The sequence below is a fragment of the Podarcis tiliguerta genome (assembly GCF_965153285.1).
Source record: "Podarcis tiliguerta genome assembly, chromosome: 1".
Classification (NCBI taxonomy): Eukaryota; Metazoa; Chordata; class Lepidosauria; order Squamata; family Lacertidae; genus Podarcis; species Podarcis tiliguerta.
The window spans coordinates 85148888-85158517 of NC_139534.1; the positions used below are offsets into that span (position 1 = coordinate 85148888).

Below are 9630 nucleotides of genomic sequence, written 5' to 3' on the forward strand. Positions count from 1 at the left end.
CTGGCTTCTGATTTGATCCCGGAATGCCCCTATTTTCCCCACCAGTGACGCCACCGCCGACCTCAGAGAGGAGCAGGAGCTGGCACTTACCCTGAGCGACAGCAGTGGCAGCTACAAGGGATTGCTGCAAGAGGCTGCATTGCCTCTCCATGGCTGTCAGTGTTGTGCCAGCTCTGAGGTGCAGGCAGAGCACAGGGCCACCCCAGGCAGGAAGAAAGGGGGAGCACAGCACAGTGCAAGGAGACTTGATTTTTTAAATGAAAAAAATGCTTTGTGCATCCATGTCTAATCTTGCCCCTTTCTAAAATTTATTTATTGGTATGTGTTTTTCTTTTTGCAAACCTACCAAAGAATACCTGAAGGAGCATCTCCACCCCCATCATTCTTCCCGGACACTGAGGTCCAGCGCTGAGGGCCTTCTGGCCGTTCCCTCGCTGCGAGAAACCAAGTTACAGGGAACCAGGCAGAGGGCCTTCTCAGTAGTAGTACCCACCCTGTGGAATGCCCTCCTACCAGATGTCAAAGAGAACAACAACTACCAGACTTTTAGAAGACATCTGAATGTCTTTTAATGTTTAATAGATTAATAGATTAATAGATAATAGATTAATAGGGGTGGGGTGGAAGACAATGAAGGTTGAGGGGAGGAGTGAGAAACGTCCCTTTTTTCATATGAGGAATGTTGGAGGGTATGTCAACATACCCTGGACAAAGTGTCCTGTTGGGGACCCCTTCCTCAGTGGGGCCTATCAGCCTTACCTCCCTGTGGTGGCAGCACAGGGTAACGCAGTCTAACCCCGCTTCAAATTTCCCAGAATGCCTTGTAGAAAATGTAAACATGGCTCGATGAAGTCACCTGCTTCTGCTAGGATTGCCAGGTCAGACTGTTTTTTGTGTGGTGGGTGGGGAGGGTGTCAGGGCAAGCATCAGCTATGCTGCCCGCCTTTTTAAAAAGTCTCCAGGGCCCTATTGGTTGCCCAAGGATGCCAGGAATTACCTGGACTGGAATTTCATGGAAGGAAAACTGGTTGTTGGGAGGCTTCTGCAGAAGAGTAAAGGGTGGGAGTGATGGGCATCCTTCCCCCCCCCCCCCACTGCTTTACTGCTCCAAGCAACTGCTTTCTTTAGATATAATGCGTAGTTTGGCCCTCATGCTGGTGCCATTATAAGGGGGTGCTGCATGCCTGTAAGCAGATCTTCCATATGCTCAAGAATTTCCACATACCCGAGCAAAGACACTTCCTACTGATGCCTCAGCGATTTGAAAAGAAAAGTATTTTTGATTCCTGGTGCCATACAAAGCAAAATCTCTCCCATCCACGTGGCACAAGCTCGCTGTTACTTGACCAAGAGTGCAAGCAGTCAAACCTCAGCCAGGCTGCAATGGGTAGATATGCAGGTGAGAGTCTTTAGCACAGTTCTTGCAAAATGTTCTTATCCCTGCCTCTGTGTTTATAGTTCCTGTCAGTGGCTAAGAAGCAGGATTGGCTTGAAGGGCTCAGGAGCCTCAAGAGGCTGCATGTAGCAGGAACAGGCTGTGCTTAGAAGGCCACTGAGAGCACTCAAGGCGGAAAGGAAAGAAATGAAAAAGAGGCTGGTCTGCATCATGAACTGCAACCCAAAAGGCGAGTGACATCAGAGACAACAAGCCAGTGGAAACTGTGTCTCAAGCACAGTTCCAAATGGGAAAGGTCAATATTTATTACGTATAATAAATCTATACAATATGCAAGGAACTTATGCCCCAAATTGCTGAAAAAAATAAATTAAATAACTGTATTGCTGTCACAAAACGTCACGTAAAAAGCCATGCTTTATATGATGCACTGTCAAAGATCAAAAAGCTCTGGAAATCCAGGAATTCAGTGAAGACTTAATTTAATATGGCTGGTGGTAGCTGGGTCAATGGACCCGTTTCCACAGAATCTTCATTCGGGGCCAAGCTATAAATGAACCTCAGCTGTCTGAACAAATCCTTCGCATTGTGGTGTATAATTCAACAAATGCAGTAACAGCTGTAATAACAACTCTGTAGTTTCTCGGTGCTCGTAATGGTCTCAAGCTCTTCAGGTAGCCAGTATCTAAGCTCTCTAATATGTGGGTTAAAATAGTATAATGCAAATTATGGGATAAAAGCCAATTTAAAAATAAAACTGCATGTATATATATGTGCAATACCTGTCGTTTTAAAAAACTCCTGTAAGCAAGGAGTCCCTAGAAACCTTCAAAGGCCTCACAATCTGCTAGGTAAAAACCTAACCGAAGATAGTTTGGAAGAACAAAGACTGATATTAAAAATGTCTTTAAGATATATGTAAAAATACAAATACTAATTTTGCTACTACTGTGCTGGTACACAAGATGTCTGCAAATTTGGAGATATTGATATACAGCTTATTCAGCACTGATTTTTGACAAAAGTGTCAGGCAGTATGTGGTCCACTCATTTATGTAGTCATTTTTATTTATTTTCTTCCATTTATACTCTGGCTGCCCTGCATCACAGAATCCAAAGGGGCTCACCTGTAGTTTATAGGACGTCTCCTATCCAGTCGCTGGCCAAACAAAGGCCTGCTTAGTTTCAGGTAGGTGATGGCCCCACGTGCTGTCAGATCATACCTGGGACCCAAAGAAGCATTCAGGATAAACAGAAACACAAGCACGTGGGGCTGGAAGTTTTCTATAGCTCAGTTGGTAGAGCATCAAACTCTTAAATTTCAGAGTCATGGGTTTGAGCCCAGATTCCTGCATTACAGGGGGTTGGATGAGATGATTCTTGTGGTCCCTTCCAACTCTATGATTCTAGACATTATGCTCAAGATGGGGCTAGCTCCAAAAACAGTGGCTCTCTTTTGTGCTGCCCCCCCCCCCGTTGTTACTTAAACTTTCCCTGTTTACCACCCCTGTCACTGCACCCAATGAACCAGGGCAGGAATGAGGAAAGACTCATCACTACATGGGTAAGTATCCCTCAGAGTTAAGGGGAGTGGACATTTCCCGAAGGTGCCCTGTGCTGAGAGGGTACACCCAGGGGTGCCCAGGGAGGGCTAATGCCTTTTCCAGCAACCCCCCTGTGCTTCCTTATAGTGGGGGTTTCCTCGGTCTGAAGTCAAGGGCATCATAGTCTATTGGGCCTCCCAGTGACCACCTAGAGAACCGCAGATGATGGGGCAGCGGCAAGTGATCTAGTAACTGGGCAGAAGTTATACTGGCAAAAAGGATAAGTCAAACCCTATTTGAAAAGTTTGTTTTCTCTCTGCCAGGCTTGGGCTACCTCAGCCAGCAGTAGCCCTGTTTCTGAACAGAGTTCTGGACAGGGGTAAATTACCTTACTCTAATTTACCCCCGTGTCATTTAAGCTGGCTTCCTTGAGTCTGCCTTGCCCCTCACTCTCCGTCAGCGCCATCTGCCCTCCGTGACATTGTCATGTAGCTAGTTCTGATTGACTGAATGGTGCCATTATGCCAATATGTTCACTACTGGCTCTCTCGATTGTCTGGGGACATATCATAAATTAGAAAGGAGCCCTAACTGGGGTGGGGGGCAGCGGCACCAAATCAGCAGCAGATCTGACTGCAAACGGGCATGAAAATACTTAGAGATGTCAAGGAGGTGTTCAGGCAAGATTTAAACCATCCTTACGTGCCAGAAAGATTCATGGGGTGAATCTTCAGTGCAGCACTATAATGATCTTCAACATGGAAACATGGAAATGTGCAACTTGGATGCCAGAGACATATATTTTATCCGTGTGTGTGTGTGTGTGTTTCTTTGGGGTCATTAATGGAAATCTACTCTTCACCAGTTTATTGCTTTTGGCTAAAATATTTGTCTACTGAGCTTTTCATGTCCTTGCCTGCTGCAGTTTTGCATTCTATGCATTTCTTTCTTTTGTGTGTGTGTGTGGGGGGGGGAGACTGTTTCAAAGCTTTATAAGATGGATCAAAGAACAGGTTATTTTGTCTAACAATTGCAGTAGTGCTTGGCCAGGCCTGAGTTTGTTTTTATTGAGCTGCTATGCTGCAAGGGATGGCCTGTGATGGGTATAGATTGCATATTGATCACTGCATGGAAGTACAAGGAGGTATTTGGCGGGGTGGGGGTGGGCAGGGAAGGAAGGAGCAGCTTACTTTCGCAGCCCCTCCTCTCACACCAGAAATCATAATTCCAAGCAAGATGTATAAAGAGCACTGGGCGCTAAATGAAATACAATGTCGAATCGCAGGGATGCAGTTAATGTATTTAAAATGTAAATAGCAGCCACAGGGAAGCTTGAGCAGGCTTTGGACTGCAGGAAGTGGGGAGAAAAAGTTTTACATAGTTTCTGGGGAGAACCTCGAGTCGTAGATAGGGCCCAGAACAGAGCAAGACAAGCCTCTGTGTATCCAGCTTCCAGCATCGACTAAAGCTCACATTTACACGGCCCTGCTTGGCCTATGGTTCTCCAGCCAGCCAGGTGAAGTCAGAAAAATCTCACCCGTTTGTCTCTATGACAACAGGGCTCACTCTTTGGACATGTAAATGGCCATGCTTAACTAGCCAGCTAAGGCCATTATCTCACAAAGAGACAGGTGTGAGCGGTCCTTCTACATTCTTAACTCACAGATACAAGATCAGAAGCCTGGAAGGGTCCCACAGATGTCATCCAGACTGACCCCCCAATCCTACATACAGCAGTACAATCACATCAGTAAGTCTGAGTAATGACTCAATAGGGAAATTTCTGAGTCACTGCAAAATCAATCCTAGGACATGATGTTGGAGAATACTGTGTGATTTCCACGAGTTCTGGTGTTTTTTTCCAGATGACATGGTGCTAAAATATATTTTAATAAAGTGCAGACAGTGATAAATGTAGGATATTACACAGAAGAAAGAGTCAAAATGCATAAGATGGATCTGTGCATTATTATACAGGTTGCATTGGACGGAAGATATCAAGAGGAATTATATCAAGACAGTCCACCCTGCAATCTCGTCTACAAGGAGGTCGTTTGGCATGCTGTGTTCAGTTTTAGGAGCTACAATTCAAGTCACCAAACTAGAAAGGATTTAGAACAGAACTATGAAGATAATGGTGAGAAGACCTAGAGGACACATCATATAGAGAAAAGTATGCTGAGCCTAGAGAGAATAGAAAATTAAGCAGAGATGGTTGGCAGCTTTTGAATTATGAAAAGAATGTGGCAGGCAAAGGAGGAGATAGAGGAGGTTCACCAGGAGAAGCAATGAGTTTTAATTAACTACAAGAAAGTAGATTCAGGGCATGTCTGCGCTGCAACTAAAAGAAAAAAACTCCCTGCTCCCACTTGATACATTTTTGGTCATCGCTGTAGAGATGCATGGCAAATTCAACTATTCTTTCTTTTGGGGGAGAAGAACACTATTCTGATCTACCATTCGTCGCTTTCTTTTTTACTTCCTTCACTGTGTTTTTGTATTTGTGTAGCCAGACGTGGGCCAAACACAGCAAATGGTCTGGGAACATCAGAAGCTGTCGTGGTACGGAAGCTAAACAGGTGTGGCCTGAATTGTAATCTGAATGTGAGCCTTTGGGGAGTTCAGTGTATGAGCAGAATATATGTATAATAAATTCAGGTGGTGGTGTTTTTTTTTTAAATAGCCAGATGCATGACCCTTGAATGCCCTAGTATCACCACTGTGTTGGTGATCATGGTGCATAAATAATGTTTATTAAATGCGCAATAAATAAGCATGTGCACCTTGTAGGGCATCTGTTAACAAGCAAAGACGGAAGACTTATCTTGCCTCTCTGCAGAGCACAGCATTTGCATCCCTATGAGCGCACTTGTGTGAGCAATGCTTATACATACATATGCATGCACGCTTACGCAACTCTCCAAATTCAGTCAGTGGAAGACCTTTGAAGAAACTGATTGAAGAAGTTGAAAACACATTGGATCACCACTTCCTGTTATTTATTATTAACTAGTTATTAACTAGCAATGTTCCTGTCATGGTCTCCCTCCAGGGAGTAGAGGCCATGAAGGAATCCAGGGATGTGGGTGTGGGAGTTTGTCCCTGCTGATCCCCATCTGCACACTGGGCAGAAGGCTCCCCCACAACTTACACCCCGAAATAGCCCTTCATCCAAGTTATTTGCTACCACCACAGCATTTATTTATTGCTATTTTTATTGCTCTTACTGTAAATTTTGTATGTTGTATGCCACTTTGCTGTATTTAAAAAAAAATACAAAAGTGCCTTCCATTTAAATGAAATAGAAAAACAAATAAAATAATGTGAACAAGGCGTTGGCTTGACTTTACTGGGCCCTGCCATTGCTCCCTCCCCCCTATTTGCTTTGATAGTGACATAGGAGTTGCTGGAGCTGGGATAGTCCAATCAAAAGGCAGAAAATAGAGCCTCGGGAAAAAGGGAAAAAGACAGAGTTGGGCCTTTTTCCAGCCAACAGTTAGGACTGCATTCCCCAGTGCCTTGCAGGTGATTTAGACTACAACAGTTCCCAACATCGCTGAGCATTGTCCATGCTAGTTGGGGTTGATGGGAGTTGTAGCCGAAACTATCTGGAGGGCATCACATTAGGGAAGGCAGAGTTAGGGAGTGCCATTAAAAACCAGAGAGAGCCAACAAAAAGGAGGATGTTAGAGCTTACAGCCCATTTGGGAGACCTCAAAAGGGATAGCTGGCTGACCAAGACATCTGAACAATGTGTTTCTCTCCCATGAGCCTGTAGGAAGTGGTAATACGGCCCACTACAAACTAGGTCAAAAATCCTGATGGCCTGAAAAGATGCTGGGATTCAGAGATGAAGTTCTACTTTCTTGTAGGACACATGCTTTTTCTGCATTTTTCTTAGCTGTTGGCTCTGTTCAGTGTCTATGGAGTCAGGGAGGTGAGCCCAGATCACTCATGTAGAAAGCAGGTGTAATTTCTCAGGGTGCTCCCAAAAGATGCACAGCTTGGTTTATTGAGTGCCAGGGACAGTTGAGTGAACACTCAAGTCACAGGAAGAGCATCTTGGTAAAACTGCAGCAGCTGCCAAAGGAAGCCCATACTTGCAACCCAACATCATGCCCCTGATTACCCACTACATAGAATCTACCACAAGGGCAGTAGTAATGCATCTGTCATGTCCCCGGCCTCAACAGTTGTGGCTGGAGGGGATACACCAAGAAGTTGAAGCAATGTTGCACTTTGAGATAATTGAAGAATCCCAGAGTCCTTGGCAATGTCAACCCTTGTTAGTATCTAAGCTGAATGAGAATGTTCATTTTTGTATTGATTTTAGGAAAAATTAATCCTGTTTCTACATTCGACACGTATTCCGTGCCACAGGTTAATGTGGTTTTGGAGAGGTTGGGCAACCCAGATATTTATCTACCCTTGATCTTACTAAGGTTTATTGGCAGTTTCCGCTTACCAAGTTCTTTGAAGACAAGGAAACCTCCTTGCAGCCAGTATATGAATGACATTTGGTGTTCACGGAGCTACTTTTCAGCATCTTATGCCCAAGGCTCTGAGAAGAGTAAAAAGGAGTACAACAGAATTTCTGAGTTATGGTGGTCCATTTATTCCCGGGTTTATCTCTGTGTCCACATTGCTTACAACCTTATCCAAAGGGGGGGGGGCACCAACCCACATAATTTGAACAGTAACTTGTGAGCAGCTGGGAGTACTTCTTTACTCTCTGCATGTATTTGTACGTTGAACCAATGTTCCACATCCCTGGTCTTGCCTGTTGCTTTAGTCTTCAGACAGATTGATGCCTTTAGAGTAGCACTGGTGGTGACGACACTGTTCTCTCTCAGGCTTTTATACATGAGCAGAAAGCTGTCGTGGCAGAAGATGACTGTTGTAGAAAAGGAAGTCCTCAGAATAACCAGGGCTGTGAAGACATTAGGATACTATCTTTGGAGCTTGTGGTAGCTCATACTCCTTTATGGAGTTTGCTGTACAATCTCCCTCTGCCTGTGAAAATAACAAGGGTTAAGAGGGCTAGATACTACTGGGTCAACTGGTGGTTGACAGCTTCATCTATAGTTCAGGGGTAGCCAACATGGTGCCCTCCAGATGTTCAGCCCCAGGCAGCATGGCCAGTGGTCAGGGGTGATGTTCTCTGTTTTCCAACAACACTTGGACACCACACCAGCTACCCCAGTAGATATGAAAGCATCAACCACCCATTAACCCAGTGGTATATAGCTCTCCTGCCCACAGAATGATGATGCTTATTCCCCCCCCCCGGCCCCTCACAATAAGAGGATGGTAATCATGTAGCATCTGTGTGGTGTCCGATATTCAGGAAATTCCTGTCAGACTTGCACTGTGCCCAGTGGTGCCCAGAAGTGATGTAATTGACGACTGTTTGTGAGCCATGAGTCAATTCAGAAATGGAATTATTATTATTATTATTATTATTATTATTTATTACTTGTACCAGGGCATCTGACTGGGTTGCCCCATCCACTCTGGGCAGCTTCCAACAGAAATCAGGAGACCCCAGAATGAAAGCCAGGAATGAAGGATGCCCAGTTCTGGCTTTCATTACAAGCCACAGAGAGCGGGCAGAGAAAACGAACGAGAGAGCTGCACTGGGACAGTGCTTTTGGCCCATAAGGGTAGGAGGCCTCAGTGGGTAGAGGCAGCTAGTCAGGAGGCCTGAAATGATGAGGTGCTCCTATGAACCAACAACTATATGGTGGGGCAAGGTCTATAGCTCCTGGTTTTAAATGCTTGTGTTGGTTACCTCCTAGGGTAACTCGCCTATTGGATCTCTTTGAGTTGGGAGCAGAGCTGGATTAAGACCTTTAGAGGCTCTAAACACTGAGAAAATTATGGTTCTCCCTATTTCCAGTGGGTTTTTTCTGGGGGGGGGGGACACAGGGGTATGCATACACCTAAACATTTTGTTAATCTTTGTACTTTCGTCCATTTACTGTATTTATTTTCCCAGATCTGAACAATAAAATGGTGGTTTTTCTTGAGTCAAAATGAGAGTACCCCTAAATATTTTTTAGGAAAAAAGCACTGCATATATCTCAAAATGACACAAAACTTTCTTGTATGCTAAAATTAAAACAGCTCCTTTCTCGATTTTCTGATTGCCAAATTCTGCACAAGTCCATCAAAGCTGGGTCAATGAGGCCTTATTTTGATTTGCCGTGGCAAGGAGGCACAGCCCCTGCTTTAGGCGGAGATTAAGTAATAAAAAGAGAACAGAAAAATGAGGAAAGAACCTCTCCTTTTCCGGCGCCTCTGCTTTGCTGGTGCCCTAAGCACATGCGGAGTCCTCCGCGTTCCCTCCCCGCTGAAGCTGCAGACTGCGCGGTCGCCAGGCAGATCCCAAGGTACGGATCGGGCCTCCGACTCGCCCTCCTTCCCATTGCCCGCAATCCCCGAGAGGTCACGGGGCTTTTGGACTTTCGCCAGGGGAGAAGACTTCCCGAGGTGGGTTTCCATAGGGTTCCAGAGAAGCGGGAGAGGCCGAGTGGGCGGCACAGCAGCAGGAAAGCCCCAACTTTCGCAGCCGAGGAAGCGTCTGCGGCGCCCAAGTCCGCCGCATCCTGCGGGTGGCCGGTTGCGCGGCGGGAAGCGCAGCGCAGCGCGGCCGCCGCCTGCCTTGTTTTCGCCGCGCTTTGGACGTCG

The 9630-nt window shown here is 45.6% G+C and overlaps 1 long non-coding RNA gene across 1 annotated transcript in view; it reads right to left on the minus strand.

Moving 5' to 3' along the window:
• LOC310684685 overlaps positions 1-8264 on the minus strand; it is a 26419-nt gene extending 18155 nt beyond the window's left edge. The window contains exon 1 of the long non-coding RNA XR_014514785.1: positions 7406-8264. This is a non-coding gene — a long non-coding RNA (uncharacterized lncRNA). The remainder of the gene's footprint in view (positions 1-7405) is intronic.
• Between the last annotated feature and the right edge of the window lie 1366 nt (positions 8265-9630).